We start from the raw sequence: 27771 nt of genomic DNA on the forward strand, positions 1-27771 counted from the left end.
CAAACACGAGGTTTAGAGGCTATTTCCCCAACAAGTTTTTAGCAAACACGATGATCTTTGGCCACACAAGGGCGAATTTTCCATCAAGATTCGGGGTTTGTTCATTTGTAAATTAGACTACCCTCCCATGGCAATTATGTAGACAGACACTTTTTGTTCCTCATTATTTTGTGTGACCTCTTGCTCTTTTTCACCTTGGCAACCATAGATTATTTTATTTGCAATCACGGCCATCAGTCTTCGTATCCCCATCGCTACTATGTGTGACTATCTACACTTTCCAACAGGACAGCCACAGTCAATTTGCATCCACGTCACGGCCGCAATGACGTTCCAAAAATGTTGCGATATCTATTCATATTATGTATAGGGCAGTGGTTCCCAACCTGTGGGCCGGGGACCCCAGGGGGTCCGCGACTGCTTAAAAAATGTAATAATATTAGGTCCCAGCTATCAGTAATGACTTAGTGGGGGTCCCCGGGTTCCAATAATGATTCAGTGGGGGTCCCTGGGCTCCAGGATTGATCAAATAGGGGTCCACAGAAGTCAAAAGGTTGGGAACCACTGGTATATGGGATTGTTGGATGCTGCCGGGACTCTCCAAGATGGCGCCTGTTCCCAGATGTGGTCGTAAGGGCGAGCCCGGCCTAGCATCTCACCTTTCTTTTTCTGGACACAGCTGCATCCACTTTCCTCATCCCACCAAATAATTTTTAAGAGGTCCCCCTCAGTTGATGCCACTTTCTTCGGACATAGCTGAGAGGGGTAGGTATCAGCTAAGAGCGCAACTGTTTTCCTTTATGGGACTTGAGCCAAAGGGTTCCTTTGCTGATTTCAATAGTTTCCAGAAAGTGCGAGTTTACATCCTGATCACCATGGTAGTTTTGTGTTCTCCATCTTTCTGTTTTACTAATTTAAAAGCTTGCTTGCACCACTCTGTGATTACCCAGGTGGCACTCAACAGATATTGCTGGGTTGAGCATTGTCTTTCGGATGGATTTGTAAGTATGAACTGCATATTTTAGGGCTATATATTCACTTGAGTGCTCACAGTATGACACTACTGGGGTCTATTGTTATGTTTTGATTGTCCTGTTGGTTTTGTGTGTGTTTATTATCACAGAGTGACCTTACTCTTGGATGGTATGAGACTCACCTGATACATTAGTGATGTCAATAACATGTATCTGTAACAGCATTGACTAAGGGATGGACTGTCAACTGTTTATGTGCATACTATCTCTATACCTTTGCACTAGGTCGGTTTTAGAGTGACTGGAAGACGATGACTGGTATCTAAAGTCCACTACTGTTGAGTGAGTTGGTGAAACTATTATGTTGATTAGGTTTACTGGTCCTGATGAATTGCCACGATCTGTAGTGACAATACAGGCAAAAAAAGATGTTGAACATTATCATTTTTTCACAATCTTGGAGCTGCTTCTGACCATTGCGTCAGCCAACGAGTTAATTTTGCTGTTTTAACAAGGGATCCCCTCATATTAAAATTTAGTTTCCAAGCATCTCTTACTTATTTTTATTCACTTAAGTTACCAATCTACACCTTGAGCACCTGTTCTACCAGGTTCTTTCTGGACAATTTAAAAGATTTCTGACAAAGTTCCCCCTGAGGGGTCTGTTGGGCATTACAGCGCTGGCCAAATGAGGAGCTTTCTGAGGATGAAACATGACATCGTTGGGGATGAGAGGGCTCCTGCTCCTGAGCAACCGGACTCCCCTCGCTCCTGGAGCTCTCCCTGTTACTTACTGCTTACTCCTTTTTGTTTTTCCCCTCTGTTTTTTGGTCTTTCCTTCGCGCTGGTCATAATAGGAACGGCATAATCTTTGGGTGAAAAGGTATGATTAATGAGTATGAATGCTGGACCTTAAAGCTCTTCTAGTCCCTCTTTTGCGAGACATCTGTCATTTTGTCAGGCTTTCTGCGGGTAGCTATAGTTGTCTGCCGCAGGCAACATTGTACAATACTTCCATACTTCTTAAAGTGGGCTTCGAGTTTGCTTATGATTAGATGGCTAATTTGTCTATTTTACTGCTCCTGTTTCATTGGCTTTGCTTGCGAGTCTTGTGTTTCTTTACTGGAGTATTTTGGTTTCACCCTTGTTTTTGATTTGTTGAGTGTACCCTTCTGCTGAATTTATTTCTCTCTCTCCCTCCCCCAAGCGAGTGTGTGTTTGTGAACTTTTACTTGCTCTTTCACCATGTCTCACTCTGTCCTCTCCCTATTTAATGTTTTCCCTCTTTCCAACACCAAGCACTTTTGAATCTCATCGTTGCACTTTCTGTCTCCCCCCTTCCCATGTTGCAAACTCTGTCCATGCTGCCTCTCTTTCATCTCCACCACCTTTCTGTCACTCTCCTAGGGTTCTCCTCCCACCCCTGCCTTTCTCCAGATGTTTGTCACTATTGGTATAGCTAATGCCAGTTTTTTTTTTCAAATTGCACCAGTTTGGCAAAGCCATTAGCAGTAGCCGGCCATCTTGGAACTGTGTATTTATATATTCTAAGATATCCACTTTGTGCAGCGAAGCCTCACAAATTGCTGTTCATGTGGGAAATGAGGACAGTGCTATATGTAGATGTATTGGATGACATGAACCTTCATAAAATGGCTGTATATGGATATTATTTATAACTGTGAATTAATGGGCAACCTTATCAGTAAGGCTGCACCCTGTGTACCTGGAATGAGTGCTCTTTTAGTGTCATTTCCTGACACAATTGCTTGCACAAAGCACACTTGGCATCCACATTTTGTTGTTGCCTTGTAATCATCAGGTGCACTACTAACAAAGCCGAAACTAAGATTAGAAAAGGGGCACATCACTTTGGAGCGGCACTTCCTCGAATCTGCAGGCTTGTCAATGTGACAGCCATCATGGAAGTACAGAAAGTACCAACCCAAAATAGCTGCCTACCAATACTGACTTGGCTAATGCTTGTACATCATTGGCAAAGCCAAAACAAACAACCATGAAGCATTGGTAAAGAATACTGATTGGCTCGGGAAGCGCGAATCGCTGCCACAGTTCAGCGGAGGGCAGGAGCCCTTTAAATTCAAGACCGCGTTCCCGCCTCCGCGGGAAGCGCGAATCGTTGCCACAGTCCAGAGGAGGGCAGGAGGCCTTTAAACTAAAGGACGCGCTCCCGCTTCGCGGGAAGCGCGAATCGCTGCCACAGTTCAGAGGAGGGCAGGAGCCCTTTAAATTCAAGACCGCGCTCCCGCCTCCGCGGGAAGTGCGAATCGTTGCCACAGTCCAGAGGAGGACAGGAGCCCTTTAAACTAAAGGACGCGCTCCCGCTTCGCGGGAAGCGCGAATCGCTGCTACAGTTCAGAGGAGGGCAGGAGCCCTTTAAATTCAAGGACGCGCTCCCGCTTCGCGGGAAGCGTGAATCGCTGCCACAGTCCAGAGGAGGGCAGGAGCCCTTTAAACTAAAGGACGCGCTCCCGCTTCGTGGGAAGCGCGAATCGCTGCCACAGTTCAGAGGAGGGCATGAGCCCTTTAAATTCAAGACCGCGCTCCCGCTTCGCGGGAAGCGCGAATCGCTGCCACAGTTCAGAGGAGGGCAGGAGCCCTTTAAATTCAAGACCGCGCTCCCGCCTCGCGAGACGCGCAAGGGCGGCGCCCGGGCCAAGGGCGGGCCTGTCCTTCGCCCGTCATCGCCAGGAAGAGACTGGGCTGGGCCCCCTCCCTTTCTTTTTTCTCTTTTATTTTTATATTTTTCTGAGGCACTGTTCTATGGAGAGTCGCTGACTTAAGGAAGGCAAGGAGGAGCCACCTGATATTTGGGTATTTAAAACTTATCTCTAAACCAGTTTGTGTCCTGTACCCTGCTGACTGATATAGGCGAAACACGCGCAAGGCGTAAGTAAGGCCTACTGCCCTACAATTGCAAGGGGCTCGGTGTGGCATAAGGTTGTGGCTTGACAATCAAATCAAGTAGGATCCGAGTATAATTTGCTTCTATTTTTCCCCAGTCAGGGGGACTGAGTTTGATATATCTGTTAAAGAAATACACAGCGCCCTATTTTGGATAAAAGGATTAGCTTACCCAAATGGGAAAACGTAAGGGAGACAATGGGGGAAGGGAATCCATTCAGGAGGCCCCCCCACCTAGGTTAATAACAAGCTACCTAACTTCTGTAATGGGTGCCATTGAGACAGAGATAGGGAGAGTAGAAGCTACTTTAGAGTCGTCTCTTGAGAAAGCAGGAAAGGGGGGGGGAAGGACACTGCCGGCAACATCTTCATTGAATAAGACTAAGAAAGGAAACCCTTGTGTAATATCAGAAATTGATTAAATTACTCCTACAACTCCAGAGAGTCCACCCTCAAAAAAAAGCAGGCAAATAATTCCCCCCCATACGGCAGTAACCCCCATACAGCAAGTTGGATCTCCTGTAGAGTCCCTATCAGGAATTAAGAAGATCAAGAATAAAAGTCTTTCTAAACCCCCCCAAAATTTTTTTTTTTATAGGGAAACACCCTAAAGACTGTAAAAACTCGGATCCAATTCTAACTTGTTTCTCACAAATTGAAGATCAACTTAGAGACATTAAAAAGCTGTGCTCATCAGTCTTGGAGAAAGTGGCTATTCTCGAGCAGAAGGTTGAATTTATAACAAATATAAATCCTATACCACCGAGGGCAGAACCTCAGAACAATCACTCCATCCCTGAATGTTTACTAGCTCCGCCTATTCATCAGCATCGAAACTTTAGAATGACTTCTGCCCATAATTCAACCCATAAACCCCTGAACGTAGAGATACTACAGGATTCCACAAACTTACAGTCTCAGTGGGGCACAACCAAACGGGAAGGCCTGGCGGGCCAGGAGATTACAAGAACTCAAGTAGCCTGCCCGAGGATACCACTGGCATGTGCTCCCTATATTCTAATCCTGGAAAATTTCCCCATATTGGAAAATACCCACCCCGAATCCCATGTATCACTGTTAAATAAAGTAACTCATTGGGTAGGAAAACACACGGGAGGGCGGGTTGAGGTCCATAGGGACATTTTAACTGTAAGAAGGGTACCTTGGGTTGGCTCATCCCCTAAAACATCACCTGGGGATTGTATTATTATAAACTTTAGGTCCCCCTGGACTGTCAATGCTTTGTGTCACCACCTTTCAACTATGAGACCATCTGTAGGGCTTATAAGAGTCCAACATTTGACTAAGTTTATCTCCCCGTTATCAAACCCACGTTATCCTGATTCAACCTATTCTGGGAATCAGAATCCCAGCAACCCTGGTCTCTCTAACTCCCCTGACACTGCCCTGACATTGTCTAATAGGTATGAGCCCCTGACCTCACTATAACAGTTAGATTGACCATTAGTAACTGAGCCATCTTTGCAAGGCTCCTTGGAGACAAACGTACTCCCACAGCCCCCCTTTGAATCTAAAGGAGTGCCTGATATACGTGATACACAGGGTATGGCAGCCCTAGGGATTATTTCCTGGAATGTTGCAGGTTTAAAATCAAAAATTGGAAACCCTGACTGGATAAAATTAGTGACGGGAAATCTCTTTATCTGTTGCCAGGAGACCTGGCTCACAGAAATACCGCATATTAATGGTTATACCACATATTGTGTTCCTGCAACTAAGGCCCCCGCAGGTAGAGCTAAGGGCGGTTTGGCTACTCTCTTATCTGTGGAGGCCGGAGGGATGGAAGCACGTGTTGTGGGCATATCCCCTTTTTTTCTGGCCTTATCTCTGAAATTAGCAGAGCCATTCGATATACTACTGATCAATTACTATAATAACACCTTTGATAACTCGGACATTAGTGTGGTCAGTAGTTTGGAGACCGTAATACATAAGGCAACAATTTCTAGTAAAAAGGACCTAAGATTAGTCTGGGTTGGTGATTTTAATGCCTATTTGTGCGAGTCAGAGTTCTTTGACTGTTGCGGACTTCTGGACGAGAATGATAATCCCATTCAACACTTTAAACACTCCCCATATGGGAACGCCCTTAACTCGTTGATAACAGTAAATTCTCTTTTTTTTCCCAGACCAGCTATTAGAGGGATACCAACATTTGTAAGGGGGGATACTCATACTACTATTGACTATATTATTTATTCTAGAGAATTGTCCTCTATTACAGGACAATTCAGGGTGACCCCAACTTGTATTAGTGACCATAACCCCTTATCCATTGTGATTAATTTAGATTTGACAAGCGACTCAAGAAGAGGGAAGCGATACCCTGCTATGAAGTTCTCATCCCAAAAAGGGCTCACAATCAAATGGGGAAAGATAAACAGTAATAATTTTTTTAAAGATTTATTCTCGAATAAATGGTCAGATATTATGACATCTCTGGATGAAGATAAAGTCCCCCATGAAATTATTTGTGCATTCTCCTCTCTGACAAAATATATGGCGGAGAAATTACAGCCTTCACGTGCTAATAAAATCCATGGCCCAAGATGGTTTAACCATGCATGTACCACTTCCTTAAGCAAGCTAAAAAAAACAACCAATGTATGTCCCAAAGATCGACAAGCAATTAAGATTGCTAGGAAAAATTATAAAGAAGCTCTTGCCAAAAGGAAAGTCGAACTAAGTGAATCTGCGTGGGAGGAATTGATGGCTGCAAGCAAAATCAAAGATACAACTGCATTTTGGCGTGTGGTTAATTCTTTATTATTGAATGATAAACATGAGTTGCCTATGAATACTGTTATACCAGCCAAGACTTGGGTGGACTATTTAAAAAAAACTTTCGCCATAGAGACACATGTTCAATCAGAAATGTTAAACTGTCTGAAGCCTGTAGGAAATGATCAGCTAAGTTTGGCTTTTAGTAATATTATAAGTGTGGATGACGTTAAACAAGCAATTCAAGATAGCCCCTCTGAGAAAGCCCCTGGCCCAGACAGAATTCCTGTTGACTTATATAAGGCACTTCCAGATTTCTGGGGACCATTGCTAACAAATGTCCTGAGTTCGGCTGTGGTAGGCCCTCTAGTAGATTCTTGAAAAGAAGCGTTTTTTAAGAAGGGAGATAGGGCAGACCCCTTGTGCTATCGCCCAATCTCTTTACTGAATAGTTCAGTTAAAATTTTAGGCAGAGTGATTTTAAATAAGTTAGAAGAATGGGCAACTAATTCTCACTCCCTCTCAGAAATACAATTTGGCTTTCACCCAGGGGTGGGCACAGTAGAACAAACTCTTAATCTGACTCTTATAGTCCAGAAATATACTAAAGCCAAAAGGGGCTGTATACATTTAGCATTTATGGATCTGTCCTGTGCCTTTGATACAGTTAGCAGGGAGAAATTGTGGAAGGTAATGCTGGATATGGGCGTGGATAAAGATATAGTTATATTACTTAGTAAACTGCATGCCTGCACAGAGGCTCGGGTCCGTTATTCCCGGGAGGGATGTCTGACAGAGAAATTCCCCTCACAAAAAGGGGTCAGACAGGGATGTGTTCTTGCCCCCTTTCTCTTTCTCCTGCATATAAACGGGTTGGAGAAATTTCTTTGTGAATCAGGGAAGGATTCCCCAGTTATCAATAATTCTCCAATCCCTGTACTCTTGTATGCGGATGATGCAGTACTCATTTCAAGGACAGCAAATGGCCTTCAGATTTTATTGAATGCTTTTAATACTTTTATGGGGAACCTTGGTCTTAACATTAACAGAACTAAGTCATTTGTTATGAAGTCCGGACCCAAATTAGCAAAAACGAAAAAAAATGTTTTAGATGGGCATGAGATACTTAAGGTCCCACATTTTACGTATCTGGGGGTCCCCATTGATGTAGATTTTAACTGGAAGTTTTTAGTTAATATACGCTCAATACAATTCCAAAAAGCCATTGAAGCTGTTTTTAGGTTTGCAAGAAGACTCCAGCATAAACCTGTTAAGGAAATGATGATTGTTTTCTCTTCTAAGTGCCTCTCTATCACGACATTTGGAGCTGGGGTTTGGGGGCTTGCAGAATGTACAGGACTCCAGATTATAGAAAATACATTTTTAAGAAGGTTATTATCAGTCCCTCAATCCACATCAGTAAAGTTCTGTCATAAAGAAGTAGGTTTGAGACACATATCTAGCTACATAAAACTGCAACCTCTTATATTGTGGGTAAAAATCTGGACTAAGCCTGAAGCGCTTTTATGTAGAAAGGTGATTCAGGACTGTCTCCTTCTGTCACGATTTCTAGATATACCCTGGCTTAGATATGTTTATCTCTCTCTCCTATCATTAGGATTAGGAGACTTTTTCTTGAAACCTGATACTCTAACAAGACAGGACGTTAAGAAGGTTAAAGACATATTCTGGCAGAAAAATCAGGTCATCGACCCACCTTCTAGTGCAATGAGACTATGGACGAGGTATGAGATACAACAACTTCAACCAAAGTTGTATCTGACTATTATCAACCATGAGCAACAAAGGTTTTTACTTACAAGACTACGGCTAAATACTTTACATTATCTGGTAGCATTTCCAGTCACTGGAACCTGGTTTAAACACCTTCCTCCTTGTTGTTGCGATGGAAAAACATGTCAGAGTACATTACATTTTATGCTTTTTTGCACTTTATATGCTGCTCCAAGGAAAAGGTTTTTACGTCCGTTATTTCAGTTTAACAGTATTAGAAGTAGCTAGCTTGCTTATTCCTACTTACATGATCTGGGAAATATGGATATAATCCAGGCTGTGTTAAATTTTATATATGCTGCTTATGGTGTTCGGAAAATGTATTAATAACGTTTTTAGAAATTTTTATGATTGAGAAATTTGTATGTTATTTATTTATTTTATGTCTTTTATGGTCTTTTTGCACCGAATAAAGTAAAGTAATGAATGAATGAATACTGATTGGCTTTACCAATGCCGATTCACTTTGTGGATCAAGTCCATTTTGTGCTTGTACAAAATGCCCTTTTTAGGGGTACAAGTACATTTGGATGCATACAAGAGCTGACCATAAATGTGTGTGCGTGAACTATATTCTGTGTTATATTTTTCCACAAGTATGTTGTTTCTGTTTAATAATTTCTTTTGGAAAACAGGACAACAATTTATAAACAGAGTTTTAATCTTATGTAATGATAAGTATTAAACACTGAATATAAATGCCAAGAAAGACAAAATAGAGAAAGGAAAGAACAAGGCAAAGAATAGGAGGTAATAATATTAAGAGAAAGAATCTGAGTTGAACGTGAAGAAAGAAAGTTAGTAAGAGGTAGCCAAAATAAATCAGATTTGATCTTTTGTTGACGGCTAATAGAAGAAACAGTATCCATTCTGTGATCATCATGTACATAATTCCACCAAGTGGGACTAGATAGTTTAGAAAAGGCTTTCTAAAAGCGTACTGTTACTTTAAAGGCAACCACAATGAAGAGATCAAACAAAATAGGCACATTAGACCAACTATCAAAATCAAGTGATAAAGAACCTAAAAACACATCAAAGAAAGTAAGTAGTAGATTCCAATTTAGAATTATTGAGCAGTAGACAACAGATTCCAATTTTGAATTTTTGAGCAGTAGACAACATTGATCCCAAAAATCCTTAACGTAGGGACAATTGTGTAACGTGAATTATAGAGCCAGTAACATCTTTATAAGATCAGCAAAGCAGAATGATTGAACTTAGTAACAAGCACAGAAGTAACAAAGACTCAATTACAAAAAAAATTGTGATTGAGTAGTATTCACTGCTCGGGAAGTTTTAAATATTTTAATTCATATCTTGTCCTAAAACTGAGCAGAAAATGAAACATTTAAATCTTCTTCCTATAGGAGTTCATAGTACTAATGGTACTTTTAGTTCCAGTTAAATTATGAGATAGTAGACTCTTCTGGCCTCAGAAAGAGATACATTGCAAATATTATCAATATTTACAGTCAGCAAAGGTCACAAAGAGTCATAGCTTGTTGAAGAGTTGGAAATAAAGCTTTGGAGACACTCATAATTTAAATTTAATTCAATTATAAATTAAATAAATAGGTAGTTGATACTTTTCTTACAAAAGAAATTTAAAATGCCAAACACATTTTCATTTGAACCTTTATAACCATGGACATACCTTTATCATTCCAATGTTTGACATAAAAAGAGCTATGATATACCTTTTACAAACTTATTTTACCATATTGATGAGTTCATAACATATTATTGAGGTGTAAAGGTATCAAAAAACACTTTATTTACAATAAACTAGACTATTTAGCGTTATAACTACACGTAGGCATAGGAATAACATCCTTAAAAGAGAAGTTATTAAATAGGTAACTTTCAAAGATAATACAGCTTTCTAAAGGCTAGTCATGAAAATTATGTATCAAGGTATAAAACGTTCTAATTATAAATGATGAATGGTATAATTTGAAATCGGAGAATCAGACATTGCTTTCAATTTTTAGTCTCTTTAACTAAGAGCAATGTAGGAGTCTTGTTATTCCATAACAAATCAAACAAATAGAATCAAGGGCCAGATGTATCAAGCCTTTTTGCATTCGCAAATGGTGCGAATGCCCATTTGCGAATGCATAAATGCCCTTCAGTATTTATGAAAGGCATTCGCAATGCAAATTTAAGGAATCGCTAAAATAGCGATTCCTTAAATTTGCGTGCCTGTTTAGAGAATCGCGATATTGCGATTCTCTAAATAAGAAATCGCAAATAAGGAATCCTTATTTGCGATTTCTAAACCACATATAACAAGCAATTCCTTAATGCGAATTGGGCATTAAGAAATCGCTATTACCACCAAGTTGAACCACGTGAAAATTTAAAAAATGCGTTAAAAATGCATTTTTAAAATTGACATGTAATGCACAAATGCCCCTTTGGCATGTGTGCGCCTTACATGTCCTGAAATATTTTTTTGGGGTGCAGCAGAGGCGGCCTTAGGCCCCCAGCACCCTGGGGTTTTGCATTTCCTAAATTGTGAATTCTAGTTAGGAATTCACAATTTGGGAAATGCAAAAAATTTGCAAATATGGGCCTACAGGCCCATAGGTGCGAATAGGGTCTGTATCGCAATTTGCGATTCGGTAATAGCATTTGCGATTTTTAAGAAATCGCTATTACCGAATCGCAAATATGATACATTGCATTTTGCGAATCAGAAATAGGGATTTCTTAAAAATCGCTATTTCCGAATCGCAAATGCATTTTTTGTTACATCTGGCCCAAATTTTTTAAAGTAGTAGTTTGGAATTCTAAAAGGAAGCATCAATACAGAATGTAGACTATGTGGTATAATCATAATTTTATTAGTAATCACTCTACCCCATGAAGATAATTAGAGGAGAAACCAAGCTGAGAATACATTCTGCATTAATTGTCCTTCTACTTTTTGAAGAGTACTAAGTGTAAAGAAATTTAGGGGGTGATTCTAACCCTGGCGGTCGGTGTTAAAGCGGCGGCCAACCCGCCAACAGGCTGGCGGTAAAAAATATGGGATTCTGACCCTGGCGGGAACCGCCAACACAGACAGCCACTTTAACACTCCGACCGCCACGGCGGTACAAACAAACAGCGCGGCGGTCACCGCCAACAGCCAGGCGGCAGCCAATGTACCGCCCACACTATCACAACTCACCAATCCGCCACCTTTTCCGGGGCGGGAGCACCGCCGATAAAAACACGGCGGAAACAGACTACGGACGGGAAAACGCTCACCACTACGCACTCCAGGAGGAAGGAGGACAGCATGGAACCCGAATTAAACATCCTACCTGCTCTCGTCTACCTTCTCATCTACCACGAGTACGAAGTCCGGCGCAGACGACAACGGTGAGTACTGCACCTACGACACACGGGAGGGGGAGGACGAAAGGTTACGGGCACACACATATGCGACCCCACCCCCCCAACTATGTACACACCAATGCAGAGCAACAAGTCACAGTGACACCACCCAAACACCCCTGAAAAATGCTAGGACATAATCAAATTTGGAATAAATATTTATGTACCAAAAAGCTCCTGAAAATTATCGTACAACCATGAAAGATATTCAGAACAAAACTAATGACATACACATCAGTGTATAACTGAAGTAACAAGTCCTGCACATCCTACGAATTCATCATGTCCGTGGGCCAAAGTTTTGAGAAATAAGGGCAAAGCCCACACAGGAGACCTGAGTCCTTTGGAGAGAACACTGCAGGGGCATCAGATGTAAAAACTACAGGCACCTCAGGGGGAAGGGAAGGGGGGGCACCACAGCCACATGAGTCCACGACGCCAGATCCACGAGGAGCCACCATGCCCACTGTACCATCCTGGGGAGTGCAAAGCCACAGTCTCTCAATGTCTCTACAGTGGGTGGGCTGCCCACTGGACCATCCTGGGGAGTGCAAAGCCACAGTCTCTCAATGTCTCTACAGTGGGTGGGCTGCCCACTTGACCATCCTGGGGAGTGCAAAGCCACAGTCTCTCAATGTCTCTACAGTGGGTGGGCTGCCCACTGGACCATCCTGGGGAGTGCAAAGCCACAGTCTCTCAATGTCTCTACAGTGGGTGGGCTGCCCACTGGACCATCCTGGGGAGTGCAAAGCCACAGTCTCTCAATGTCTCTACAGTGGGTGGGCTGCCCACTGTACCATCCTGGGGAGTGCAAAGCCACAGTCTCTCAATGTCTCTACAGTGGGTGGGCTGCCCACTGGACCATCCTGGGGAGTGCAAAGCCACAGTCTCTCAATGTCTCTACAGTGGGTGGGCTGCCCACTGTACCATCCTGGGGAGTGCAAAGCCACAGTCTCTCAATGTATCTACAGTGGGTGGGCTGCCCACTGGACCATCTTGGGGAGTGCAAAGCCACAGTCCATCAGGTGGATGACAGTCTCCACTGGTCAAGGAGGAGGCATGGTGGGCACAGTGAACCATAAACAGTGATTGAGACAGCGGTGCCCAGCGGAGCGGTGCTTGAGATGAAGGGCCCAGCGGAGCGGTGCTTGAGACGGCGGTGCCCAGCGGAGCGGTGCATGACAGGAAGGGCCCAGCGGAGCGGTGCTGGAGATGAAGGGCCCAGCGGAGCGGTGCTTGAGATGAAGGGCCCAGCGGAGCGGTGCTTGAGACGGCGGTGCCCAGCGGAGCGGTGCATGAGATGAAGGGCCCAGCGGAGCGGTGCTTGAGACGGCGGTGCCCAGCGGAGCGATGCATGACAGGAAGGGCCCAGCGGAGCGGTGCTTGAGATGAAGGGCCCAGCGGAGCGGTGCTTGAGATGAAGGGCCCAGCGGAGCGGTGCTTGAGATGAAGGGCCCAGCGGAGCGGTGCTTGAGACGGCGGTGCCCAGCGGAGCGGTGCATGAGATGAAGGGCCCAGCGGAGCGGTGCTTGAGACGGCGGTGCCCAGCGGAGCGGTGCATGACAGGAAGGGCCCAGCGGAGCGGTGCTTGAGATGAAGGGCCCAGCGGAGCGGTGCTTGAGATGAAGGGCCCAGCGGAGTGGTGCTTGAGATGAAGGGCCCAGCGGAGCGGTGCTTGAGACGGCGGTGCCCAGCGGAGCGGTGCTTGAGAAGAAGGGCCCAGCGGAGAGGTGGAGAGACAGCGGTGCCCAGCGGAGCGGTGCTTGAGATGAAGGGCCCAGCGGAGCGGTGCTTGAGACGGCGGGGCCCTGTTCAGCGGTGCTCTTCTGCCCCGCGGGCCCTGTTCAGCGGTGCTCTTCTGCACCGCGGGCCCTGTTCAGCGGTGCCTATCTCCACGGCGGGACCCTGTTCAGCGGTGCTCTTCTGCACCGCGGGCCCTGTTCAGCGGTGCCTATCTCCACGGCGGGGCCCTGTTCAGCGGTGCTCTTCTGCACCGCGGGCCCTGTTCAGCGGTGCCTATCTCCACGGCGGGGCCCTGTTCAGCGGTGCTCTTCTGCACCGCGGGCCCTGTTCAGCGGTGCCTATCTCCACGGCGGGGCCCTGTTCAGCGGTGCTCTTCTGCCCCGCGGGCCCTGTTCAGCGGTGCCTATCTCCACGGCGGGGCCCTGTTCAGCGGTGCTCTTCTGCACCGCGGGCCCTGTTCAGCGGTGCCTATCTCCACGGCGGGGCCCTGTTCAGCGGTGCTCTTCTGCACCGCGGGCCCTGTTCAGCGGTGCCTATCTCCACGGCGGGGCCCTGTTCAGCGGTGCTCTTCTGCACCGCGGGCCCTGTTCAGCGGTGCCTATCTCCACGGCGGGTCCTGTTCAGCGGTGCCTATCTCCACGGCAGGGCCCTGTTCAGCGGTGCTCTTCTGCACCGCGGGCCCTGTTCAGCGGTGCCTATCTCCATGGCGGGCCCTGTTCAGCGGTGCTCTTCTGCCCCGCGGGCCCTGTTCAGCGGTACTCATCCAGCAGGTCAAGGGAGCCAGACCTGGCCTGGACTCCCGGCTCAGTCGCCCTCGGACCGTGACGTTTCTGGACCCTTCGGGGACGGACTCCTGGCCTCCTTAGTGTCCTCCTTCCCAGCTGGGATGTGGGATGTGGCATGTGGGGTTCACCTTCTCCGCGCTCCTGCTGCCCTTCCGCTCCTTTGATGGGGCTCGCGGGCCCTTGCCTCCCCTAGATGGTGTGGGTGGTGAAGTGGCCGCACATTGCTCCTTGGGGGCAGCCCTGTCGGTCCTCGCACGGCGGCCCTTTTTTTTGCGGGTCCTCTTGCCGGGGGGTGGCTGGACGTGTCCTTGCTGCTGATGGATGTGTCACTGCTGGCAAAGGGTGGGCTCCAGAACCCATGCACAACAGTGACACCCGAAGCTGGGCTTGTGGTGGCTGCGGTGCTCTTGGGACTCTTTGAAGATGGATGGGGGAGCTCATCGGGGGGAAAGAGGTCAAGGTTAGCCAGGAAAAGTTTTTTAGGGCCAAGGTAAAGGGTAGGAGAAGTGGAGATGGAAGTGGAGGTAGAGGAGGTGGTTGTAGGAGAGTCAGGTGTGCTGTCATTGGGTGAAGGTGCTGGTGCTGTAGGCTGTTGTGAGGTGGATGGCTGTTGGGTGGGTGGCTGCCTGCGTTTGTGTGTCTTGGAAGAGGGGGTGACAGACACAGTGGGAGAGGACACAGGGGACGTGTAAATGGCAGTGGGGGTGGTGACTGCACGACTGTGGACTGTACTGGAGGGTGAGGTGGTGATGGAAGCACTGGCTGATGTTGGGGTGCATGCAGGTGTGAGTGTAGACGTCACAGGGAGGGAGGAGGGAGACGAGGAGGAGGGGGACACAGGGGTGGCAGTGTCTGTTGGCATGTCTGCATCTGGGTGTTGCTTGGGTGAGTGTTTGTGGGATCTGTGGTGCTTGTGTTTGGATGAGCTGCTCTTGGGTGTTGAGGTGTGTGCAGGCTGGTCTGATGGTGTGGATGGGATAGGCTGAGGAACAGGAGACAGAGAAAGGCTGGAGGCAGTAAGAAGAGGGAGGCTGGAAACAGGGACAATGGCTGCCGTCAGTGCTGAGGCCAGAGCAGTGAACGCTCGTTGAGGGCAGCCTGACCCGAATGAATGCCCTCCAGGTACGCATTGCTCTGTTGCACCTCCCTTTGCACACCCTGGATGGCATTCAAAAGGGTTGTCTGCCCAACAATGAGCGTCCTTACCAGGTCAATGAGCTCCGCACTGAGGGCAGCAGGGGCAACAGGGGCAGGGGCTGAGGTGCCTGGGGCGAAGGAGACGCGCGCCTTCCTGGGCGAACCGGCACGGAGCGAAGACTGAGGGGCTGCTGGGAGGGCGGGGCTGGTGCGCTGGGTGGCGGCTGTACCTGTAGAGGCGGGGGGCACGGATGTTGCCGCCACCGCTAGGGAGCTCCCATCCGAGGACGTGTCGCTTTCGCTGCTCTCACCAGCCGTCCCCGTCGTGGTGCTCCCCTCGCCCTCCGGATCACTGGTGCCCTCGGTGTCTGTTCCTGGGCCCACCGGGGCCTTGTGTCCTGAAGCTCCCTCGTGCTCCGATGCCAAATCTCCTCCGCCTGATGATGCTAATGCACACATGCACAAGAAGATGAAGAGAAAGGGTGGGGGGAGAAAAAAGAAGACCAGGTTGAGTGCATGCAATGTCAACACCGTTGGCGGAGAGGACAGACACAGGAGCCTAATGCACTAAGCCGCGCATTCGGGGTACACTACTCAGTACTACTGACTAGGACAACAGGCCAAGAGACGTCAAACGCGCACATGGGAGATGCTGGACCTTCAATGGCTGTACTTGTCACCCTACCGAGGTGGGGGCCGGGGGCACAGGGCCATGCCTAAGGGAGAGGACTACACTAGAGAAAGCGCCCTGGCCTAATGTCACCCACAGCCCTCCTCCCCCACCCAGACGCCTCCACTGCGCAGAAAGATATGAGAATGTGCTGATACTCACCCCCTTGTGTCTGCTGTGATGTCTTAAAGCGCCCATCCAATTCTGGGTAAGCCACCGCCAGGATCCGGGACATCAGGGGGGTCATGGTGCGACTGGCACCCCTCCTAGGTTGGGAGGCCATCCCCAGCAGTGTTTCTGCGGTCTTCCTTGTTCCGCGGCAGATGTCCTCCCACCTCTTGCGGCAGTGGGTGCCCCATCTGTTGTGGACCCCCAAGTTCCGGACTTCCTTGGCGATGGCACGCCAAATCTCGATCTTCTGATGGGCGCTGACCTATTTGACATGTACAGGGTGGAAAGGAGGAAATCATCAATGACCTGCATGTTAGATGTGATTGGCCCCCCCCACCAACTTTGCCATATGGCACATGCTCTCATGTGTCGGGCGTTGCACTCCTCATTCGCCCCCCACCCCACCAACTTACATCCACCCCAATCCACACAGGCATAGCCCATTCCATGTGCACCCGGTGTACTCACTTGTTGGTCTGGAGGACCGTAGAGTAGCGCATACTGGGGGAGGACCCCATCCACGAGCTTCTCCAACTCTTCAGACGTGAAGGCAGGGGCCCTTTCCACAGTCGCAGCAGCCATTGTATCTTCCAGACCGAGGTCACAGCAGCACTTGCAGTATAGGTCCTCTCCTGTGGATGATCAGGTCTCGAGTGATTAAGCAGATAGAAAATGGCGGTCACGCCCCCGGCGGTGCGTACCGCGGCGGTGCGTACCGCGACCGCCGGCGCACTTCGTCATTGCCTCCTGAAACCCATAGGGTTCAATGTTAACCAATGCGGCTTTGCGCCGCGGTCTTCGACCGCCTACCGCCACGGTGTGCCCCGCCAGCGCATTGACCTCACCTCCCATTGTCCCACTTCACAGGTCAGGCAGCCGCCATTTCAAGGGCCTACATGGCTTAATTTTGAATGCGACACACAGGCCTAGGCCTTGCATTGCCACACATACACGCCTTTCAACCCATTGCCATTCTTTAACTGTGCAAGCTGTCTGTACGTACCTGTGGTTTGGCTGACTCTGTGCTCCATGTTGTCCTTCCTAGGCACCGTCCGCTGGGACTTGCGATGAGAAGGAGGAATCCTCGTGTGTACCGACCGCTGGTGGACCTGTCGACAATGGAAGAACGCCATATAATACTTCGATACAGACTTGACCGTGCCACTATCCATGAACTGTGTGCCCAGCTGGAGCCAGCCCTGATGTCCCCCATCCGCCAACCCACAGGGATTCCCCCTCTGGTGCAGGTTTTGTCAGTCCTCCATTTTTTGGCAAGTGGGTCATTCCAGACCACAGTGGCCATGTCATCTGGAATGTCTCAGCCTATGTTTTCAAAGATTTTGAGTAGAGTGTTGTCTGCCCTGATGAAACTCATGCGGAGCTACATCATTTTCCCCGAGGAGGGTGACTTGCCTACAGTGAAGGGTGATTTCTATGCCCTTGGACATATCCCCAACATCATTGGTGCCATTGATGGGACCCATGTGCCTTTGGTACCCCCAAAAGACGATGAGCAGGTGTACCGAAACAGAAAAAGTTATCATTCGATGAATGTCCAGGTGGTCTGTTTGGCTGACCAGTACATCTCCCATGTAAATGGCAAGTTCCCAGGGTCAGTGCATGACGCGTATGTGATGCGAAATAGCAGCATCCCCTATGTGATGGAGCAGCTACAGAGACAACGTGTGTGGCTAATAGGTGACTCTGGTTACCCCAACCTGTCTTGGCTACTGACCCCAGTAAGGAATCCCCGGACCAGGGCAGAGGAACGGTACAATGAGGCCCATGGGCGAACTAGGAGGATCATCGAAAGGACCTTTGGCCTCCTGAAGGCCAGGTTTAGGTGCCTGCATATGACTGGGGGATCCCTGATGTACTCACCAAAGAAGGTGTGCCACATCATCGTGGCCTGCTGTATGCTTCACAATCTGGCATTGCGACGTCAGGTCCCTTTCCTGCAGGAGGATGGTGCAGATGGTGGTGTTGAAGTAGCTGTGGAGCCTGCGGAGAGTGAAGAGGAGGAAGACTCAGAGGACGACACAGACAACAGGGACAGAGTAATAGCACAGTATTTCCAGTAGCACACAGGTAATGATCACCCATGCCATTTTACATTTCCTGAAAGCCTCCTGCATCTCAACTTTGTCGGTTTCCCCCCAGACCTATGGACATGATGTTTGAATTTCCCTTCCCTTTTCTGTGCTGTATGAGCCACTGCGTGACCTCGGCTTGGTTGGCCCATGGACTAATGCTAAGTTACCTCGGTATGTGTAATTCACAATGTTCACAATACGTAATTGATATGTAATGTGTCATACATTTGTAAATAAGACAGCCTGAGTCCTGATTGATTTCAGTGCAATGTGTGATTTATTATTAGTGCATAGATATTGGTACATGATGGTGAAACAGTGATGGGTGGGGGTGGAGTAATGTCCATGGCGGAGTCCAGTTCTCAGTCTCACAGGTGCATTGTCCATACGCCTGTGGCAGGATGGAGCAGGGGCAGTTCAAGGTTTGACAGGGTGGCAATGTGGGACAGTGGGAGGACTTCAGGGGGTATGTGATGCTGGCGGGGGACTTGACATCCTACTCTGTCGTTTTTTTTTATCTCAGGCTCCTTTTGCGGGGCGGTTGTTGTTCAGCAGGAGGTGGGGTTCTGGGGGGCTGTCGTTGTGGTGGGGCCTCCTGTCCACTAGCGCCGGCGGAGGTGGTAGGCTGTTCCTGTTCCTGGCTAGTGACAGGGGCCCTGTGTGATGCCACATGGTCCCGAAACGTGACCTCTATGCGGTTCAGGGCCTGGACTATGCTCCCCATAGCGGTTGAGATGTTGCTGAGTTGGTCGCTGAACCCCATGTAGCGTTGCTCCTGCTGTGCCTGGATCTCCTGGAACCTGGCCAGTACCGTCACCATAGTCTCTTGTGAGTGGTGGTAGGCAGCCATGATGGTGGTGAGGGCCTCTTGGAGAGTGGGTTCCCTGGGCCTCTCCTCCCCCCCCTGTCGCACAGCAGCCCTCCGAGTTGTCCTGTTTCCCTGGGCCTCTGTCCCCTGGACGGTGTGCCCACTCCCACTGCCCCCAGGTCCCTGTTGTTGTTGGGTTGGTGGGTTACCCTGGGGGCCCTGTAGTGGTAGACACACCGCTGCTTGACCTGTCCTAGAGACAGAGGCATGGGCCCGCTGGGTGGGAGCTGTGCGGTTGTTCCCAGAGGGGGTTGGGTCTGCAGTGGCCTGTGTCTGGGTGAGGGGAACCGACTGCCCAGAGGTCCCCGATGGTCCGGGCTGGTCGTCAGGTTCCAGGTCGACAGAGCTGCTGTCATCACTAGTGGCCTGTTCCGGGGGTGGGATGGACATTTCTGGTCCCTCCTGACCGGTGTGTTGTCGTTCGGGTCCTGCATGGGGTAAGAGGGTATGGTTATTGTTTCTGTGTGTGCATTAGCTTGCGTTTTATAGGTGCCCTTGTCCCCCAGTGCTGGCATTCCCTTGGGGGAGGTGTTGTGAGGGTGTTTTGTGGGGGGGGGCTGATGGGTATGTGCAGTGGTCATGCTTAGGTGATGGGTGTCCATAGTTTGGGGGTGGCATGCAGGGGTTGGTGTTGGGTGGGTTGTGCTGGGGAGACATTCTCAGGGAGGATGTGTGCTGGGGGGTTGGGGGTGAGGGTGGGGGTTAGCATGCTGGGGGTGGGGTGAAGTGGTTGGCCTTGTACTTACCAGAGTCCATTCCTCCGTGTACTCCAGCGAGGCCATCAGGATGCAGGATGTTGAGTACCTCCTGCTCCCATGTTGTGAATTCGGGTGGAGTGGGTGGGGGTCCCCCGCCAGTCTTCTGCACTGCGATGTTGTGTCGCGAGACCATCGAGCGCACCTTCCCCCGTAGGTCGTTCCATCGTTTGCGGATGTCCTCTCTATTTCTGGGATGCTGTCCCACCGCGTTGACCCTGTCCACGATCCGCTGCCAGAGCTCCGCCTTCCTCGCTATGGGGGTGTGCTGGACCTGTGAGCCGAAGAGCTGGGGTTCCACTCTTATGATCTCCTCCACCATGACCCGGAGTTCTTGGTCCGAAAAGCGTGGGTGCCTTTGTGGTGCCATGGGGTGGAGTGTATGAGGTGTGGGGTGGTGTATGTGATGATGTGTGTGTTGGTGTGTGGTGCTTTGTGCTTCTATGTGGTGTGTGTGATGTTGCGGTGTGCCTCTGTGTGTCTGGCTATCTATTCTCTGATGTGTGTCTCTCTCTCCTTCGTCTCTGGTTTTTGTTGGTAGGGGTTTGTGGGTGATGTGGGTGTGTGTTTTATATGGTATTGGATGTGTGGGAGTGGTGTGTGTATGGGTTTCAGGTGTGTGCCTTTCAAATTGTCCAATGTGGTAGGGGTTTGTAAAGGTGTGTGTATTTTGACCCCAGCTGGGTCTACCGCCAATGGAATACCGCGGTTGAATGACCGCCGCGTCGATTTGCGGGTCATAATGGGATGGGCGTATTTCTGTTGGCGTGGCGGTGGAGGTTTGGTCTTCTCCAGTTTACCGCTGGCCGCTGATGTGGCGGACTGCAGTGGAGGGCGGATTTTCGGAGGTTTTGCAGTTGTGGGTCAGAATGTCCGTGGCGGCTGACCGCGGCTGCGGCGGTATTGTGGCGGCCTTCTGACCGGCGGTAAGCGGCTTTTACCGCCGAGGTCAGAATGACCCCCATAGTATTTGAAGGGCACCATCAAAGTTAGAATTGGCTACAATTTAGTGAAAACACTGAGAGTTTAAAAGAACTATCTCAATTTTAGTAAAATTAAGTTTATAGCCTGAGACATTAGTGTTCAACTGCATTTCTTGTAAAAAGGGATTCAAAGAAGTAACAGATTTTGAGATATATATAAAAATATCATTGGCATATGCGGATATTTAAATTTCTCCAGAACCATACTTAAAAACAGACATATTAGAGTTACATATAATTCTCTTCGACTTGGGTTCCAAACATAACACAAAACGTAAAGGGTAAGAGGCCTGCCTTGTCTGGTACCTCTATACAAATCAAAATAGGAGAAACATCCTATAACAAATGCACTTGCTCAGGGGCTGAAGTATAATAATTTCACAAAGGAAATGAATTTGGGACCAAAATGAAACCATTGGCGCATCTTAAACATATATTGCCAAATTATATGGTCAAAAACTTTCTCAGCATCTAGAGAAAGTGCCGCTGGGGGAGATTTCAAATCTGTTAGCTTGACAAATAATGTTATAAAGCAAACTCGCATTGTTAGTAGCATTGTTAGTTGCAAGACGTTAATGAACCCAGACTGGTCAGATTTAACAAGAAGGAGAACAATAGATTCCAAAAGGGAAAAAAATTACAGCCATATTTAATAAGAAAAATAGGTCTGTCATTTTATAAAACTTAGGGTTTGTATCATGTTTGGAAATTATGGTTACTAACGCTTATAGAAGGGTGCCATTGGCTTTGGAATTAGAAACAAAATAGTAAAAAATGTACAGTGATGATGCGAAGGCAATGCAGTGCTGATCCGTTTAGTCAGGAATGTGTCATCACCAAGCTCCCAGTCCTCTATGTGATGTCCTCGAGCAGCAGTTTGGCGTTGAGTCCCTTGCGATGAACGCACTGCGTCGTTCTCGAGCCGCGCAGTGGTTTATGCAAGGTCCTCGAGCAGTGGTGCAGCATCAAATCCACTTTGTGCAGTCCGTTGCCGTCAAGGGAAGATGTGTTGGTTCCGACCGGCGCAACAACTGTGGTGCGTGGATTTTGTAGAGACAGCTGCAGAACCCACTTCCAGGGGCCCACGACTTGGTTAACACCACTTGGCAAGGTAGAACTCACAGTTGGCAGAACCCAAAATCTGTACCAGGCTCGAGTGAAGTATTTGATGTCTTTGAGGCTTCAGAACAGGAGGCAAGCCTGCATGCCATTGGAGTCACTCTGAGTTCAAGGTAGGGTCAGAGGTCAAGTACTTACACCTGATTGTGCCTTTGAAGAGGGAGTGACTTTAAAGAAGGATTTTTGAAGTGCACAGAGTTACTTTTTTCCTGCCCTGGCTTCAGACTCACTACAGTGGGTTAAGCATACCTTTGTGATGGAGCAGGGCACTGCCTATTCAGGTATAAGTGTCAGCTCCTCCCTCCCATCCTTTCTAGGATGGCCCATCAACATGCAGATGGCCACTCTGTCTAGAGGGAATTCAGGAAATCAATTGTCACTCCAACCTAGACATGTATTGAGACAGGCTGCAGGCACACATAGCTAAGAGCAGGAAAAATCAAACATTATAAAAGTGGCATTTTCAAAACTGTAATACAAATCTGACTTTACCATTAAAGAGGATTTGTAACTACCATTCCATAGGTACTAAACATGACATGCTTACTCCTTCTCAATTAGAGATTACAGCTTGTTAGATGTAAAAGAAATCTCCGGTGTTAACCTACGAGAGAGGTAGGGCTCTCAGTAGTGAAAACCCACTTCAGGAATTTTTCACTAACAGGACATATAAAACTTAAAAGTTCATGCCCTACCTTTCAGTAACACAGCACCTTGCCATTTGGGCTACATAGAGACTTCCTTGGGCATAACTTGTATGCAATAAAAGAAGAGTTTAAGGCTTGACAAGAGGTTTTAAAGGCCAAGTTGAGATGGCAGTGTAAATTGCACACACAGGCTCTACAGTGACAGGTCTGAGACATGTTTAAGGGCTACTTGAGTTGGTGGCACAATCAGTGCTGCAGTCCCACTAGTAACATTTAATTTACAGGCCCTGGGCACATGTAGTACATGCTACTAGGGACTTAAAGGTAAATTAAATGTGCCAATTGTGGATACATCAATCCGACCATGCTTTAAGGAAGAAGCACATGCACTTTAGGTCTGGTTGGCTATGGTAAAGTGTTTAGAGTCCTACGTCCAACAAAAAGAATCAGGAAAAACTTGAGGGAAACAAGCAAAAGGTTTGGGGAAAGACCATCCTAAGGCAGATCTAACAAATATATTGTCTTTTAACTGGATTTCTAAGCCCACAGCCATTCTATGACATAATATTGGAGATAATTGACACAAAGAGAGACAGATACTGGATGAAGGGTGACAATCTGCAAAATATAGGAAGACACATAGGCCCTCATTACAACCCCGGCAGTCGGGGTTAAAGCGGCAGTAATACCGCAAACAGTCCGGCAGAGAAAAAAATGGGATTACGACCGTGGCGGAACTGCCAACATAGACAGCCATTTTAACACTCCGACCGCCACAGCGGTATAAACAAACAGCGCGGCGGATACCGCCAACAGGCAAACGTAAGACAATGTACCACCCACCCTATCACAACAGGCCTACCCGCCACCTTTTCCGGGGCGGAAGCAACGCAAAAGAAAATATGGCGGAAACAGTACACAGAAGGGAAAACACTCTCCACACCCCACGAGGAACCAGGACGCCATGGAGCCCGAATTGCAGATACTGCCAATGATGGTCTTCCTGCTCCTCTATCAGGAGCTCCAACGACGGCGGCGACGACCACAGTGAGTACTGCACCTACAAAACAGGGGAGGGGGAGGGAAAAGAGAGTGACACACACACGCAACACCCCCACCCACAACACCATACACACAAATACATGCTGCAACATTACATATAGACCCCCCTACGCCCTGGAAGAATGCAAGGACAAAAGTAAATTATTTGAACGGATGTAATCATGTGAAATATCATTATCAAAATTCAAAATCCAGTACATGCAATTATGTACACCAACTACACAAGTCCAGATAGAGCACCAATCATTGTCCGTGGACCACTGGGCCCAAAATGCATGGGCGAGGCCCACACATGATACCTGACTCAAAACGGAGAGAACACTGGAGGGGCATCAGATAGAAAATATACAGGCACCTCAGGGGGGGGGACCTCAGCCTGATGAACGCACAACACCACTGCTCCACGAGGGGGCTCCATGCTCACAGTTTGGTCCTGGGGAGTGCAAAACAACAGTCTCTCAAGTCTTTCCAGTGGGTGGTTTGCCCACTGCTTTATCCTGGGGAGTGCAAAGCCATCGTCTCTCAAGTCTTTCCAGTGGGTGGTTTGCCCACTGCTTTATCCTGGGGAGTGCAAAGCCACAGTCTCACAAGTCTTTCCAGTGGGTGGTTTGCCCAATGCTTCATCCTGGGGAGTGCAAAGCCACAGTCTCTCAAGTGGATAACAGTCTCCACTGGTTCTGGAGGGGGCTTTTGCCCAGAGTGGCGGCAGTGCTGGAGGCGGGGTCTGTGGCGGCAGTGCTGACGGCGGGGTCTGTGGCGGCGGAGCATGTGTCAGCACCAGCTGAGTGAGAAAGCAGGATGTCTCCTGCAGCCTCGGACGTCTGCCCACCGGGGAAGAGACTGGGGACTGTCACAGTGGCTGTAGACGTGCCGGAGGCGGTGCAGGTAGCGGTGCTGGTGGCGGTGCAGGTGGCGGTGTTCTCCGCCGTACATGTTGGCGTGGACGTGGACAGAAGGTGTGACACTGGTCCCTCAGTCGGTGCCAGGGGTCCGGACGTCCTTGGCGATGGCACGCCAAATAGCCTTCTTCTGGTGGGCACTGACCTAGAGGAATAGCACAGAGGGAAAGGAAATTCTTTACCCGTCCGGACCATCATACTCATTGGCCCCTGTTCCCACCCTTGCCCTGACGCACATGCACTCACCATCCTCACATGCAGGCCTCAGCCACCCCGATGTATCTTTCATCCACACCACTCCAAACAGGCATTGCCCATGCAGAATGCTTACAGTGTACTCACCTGTTTGTCTGGAGGACTGTACAGTTGTGTGTACTAGGGGAGGACCCCATCCACTAGTTTCTCCAACTCCTCCAAAGTGAAGGCAAGGGCCTTTTCCCCCAGACACATGAGCCATCGTCGCTTCCAGACACAGACCACTGGTGGACCTGTTGACAATGGAAGAGAGACACATCATGGTCACCTACAGACTTGATCGTGCAACAATCCAAGAACTGTGTGCCCAGTTGGAGCCAGACCTGATGTCAGCTATCCGCCATCCCACAGGGATACCCCCTCTAGTGCAGGTCCTGTCAGTACTCCTTTTCCTGGCAAGTGGTTCCTTTCAAACAACAGTGGCCATTGCATCAGGGATGTCCCAGCCAATGTTCTCTAACGTGTTGTCCAGAGTGTTGTCTGCCCTGCTGAAACACATGCGCAGCTACATCGTTGTTCCCTCAGGTGGAGGATTTTCCCACAGTGAAAGGTGACTTCTATGCCCTGGGACATATCCCCAACATCATTGGTGCCATTGATGGGGCACATGTGGCATTGGTACCCCCACGCAGGAGTGAACAGGTGTACAGAAACCAGAAGAGCTACCATTCTATGAATGTGCAGGTGGTGTGTTTGGCAGACCAGTACATCTCACATGTGAATGCCTAGTTTCCTGGCTCAGTGCATGACGCTTACATTTTGAGGAATAGCAGCATTCCTTATGTGATGGGGCAACTCCAGAGGCACCGTGTGTGGCTTATAGGTGAGGACAAGGACCCTATACAGTGTGAATAGGTGTCTGGGTATGGGGTTGTCCCTAAGGGTTAGTGTGTGTCTAACAGTTGTCCCTCGATATTTGCAGGTGACTCTGGTTACCGTAACCTGTCATGGCTACTGACCCCAGTGAGGAATCCCAGGACAAGGGCAGAGGAACGCTACAGTGAGGCACATGGGCGAACTAGGAGGGTGATTGAATGAACCTTCGGCCTCCTGAAGGCAAGATTCCGGTGCCTCCATATGACAGGTGGTTCTCTCTACTACTCACCAAAGAAGGTGTGCCAGATCATCGTGGCCTGCTGTATGCTGCACAACCTGGCTTTGCAATGCCAGGTGCCTTTTCTGCAGGAGGATGGGCCAGATGGTGGTCTTGTGGCAGCTGTGGAGCCGGTAGACAGTGAAGAAGAGGAGATAGAAGAAGAAGAGGATATCGACAACAGAAACAACATCATTATGCAATACTTCCAGTGAGACACAGGTAAGAAGATGTCACTGCCTCCCATATCTCATACTATTATTGGAGCTAGCATAAGTCTGTCATTTTCACTCAGTCTATGGACCCTGACTTGTCACTTTGACTTTCCATTTCACAGATCTGGGTCCCACTTTGTGCCCCCTGCTATATTTCCTCCAGGCCTACAGCTGTGTTACATCGGTACGTGCACAAGTAAATTGACATTGCTATATTCCATGGTTATTGCAATTACACGTTTGTGAAAGCACAGACTGACTCCAGATTGTTTTGTGATTGAAGTGTGTTTATTTATGTGCAAATAAGTGGAGGGGGTTGTAAAATGGGCAGGGGTGAGGGTGGAGGAATGTCCATGGTAGAGTCCAGTCTATTTGTTTCACAGGTGCATTATCCAAAGGGGCATAGGAAGTGGAGCAATGGCAGTTGAAGAATGGACAGGGTGACAAAGTGGGACGGAAGGGTGACATTCAGGGGGTCTCATTTCCTGGCGGGGTCTTGGCAATGTTCTCTGTCTTGTTCCTGGATCTCAGGGACTGTTTGCGGGGTGGTTGTCCATCTGCAGAGGGTGGGGTGCTGATGTTGTGTTCCTGTGGTGGTGCCTCCTATCCACTAGCGCCAGTGGAGGTGAAGGGCTGTTTATTGTCCAGGCTAGTGTCAGGGGCCCCTTGTTGTGCCACAGTGTCCCTTCTGGTGTTGACAATGTCTTGCAGCACCCCTGCAATGTTGACCAGGGTGTTGTTAATGGACTTCAGGTCCTCCCTGATCCCCAGATAATGTTCCTCCTGCAGCCGCTGGGTCTCCTGAAACTTGGCCAGTACCGTTGCCATCATCTCCTGGGAATGATGATAAGCTCCCATGATGTAGGAGAGGGCCTCGTGGAGAGTGGGTTCCCTGGGCCTGTCCTCCCCCTGTCGCACAGCAGTCCTCCCAGCTTCCCTGTTTTCCTGAGCCTCTGTCCTCTGAACTGTGTGCCCACTGCCACTGCCCCCAGGTCCCTGATTTTCTTGGGTTGGTGGGTTTGCCTAGGTTTCCTGTAGTGGTGGTCACACTGCTGATTGACGTGTCCTGGGGTCAGAGGGATGGGCCTGCAGGGTGGATGCTGTGGTGGTGTTTCCTGAGGGGGAGGCTCTGTGGTAGCTTGTGCCAGTGTCAGGGGAACCGACTGTCCCGAGGTCCCTGATGGGCCAGGCTGGTCATCTTGATCCAGTTGTGCAGAGCTGCTGTCATCACTGTGGGTCTCTTCTGTGGGGGGACTGGATATGTCTGGTAGCTCCTGTCTGGTGACGTTGGGTAGGGGTCCTGCAAGGGTGTAAAGGCATGATTATTGCATCTGTGTATGCCATTGTGTGCAATGGGTGAGTGACCCTGTACTCCAATGCTTGCATTCTTGGCTTGGTCTTTGTGTGATATTTGGTTTGGGGTCTGTGTGGGTATCTGTAGTGGACATGCTTGG

Source organism: Pleurodeles waltl, chromosome 6 (assembly GCF_031143425.1).
Source record: "Pleurodeles waltl isolate 20211129_DDA chromosome 6, aPleWal1.hap1.20221129, whole genome shotgun sequence".
In the NCBI taxonomy this organism is placed as follows: domain Eukaryota; kingdom Metazoa; phylum Chordata; class Amphibia; order Caudata; family Salamandridae; genus Pleurodeles; species Pleurodeles waltl.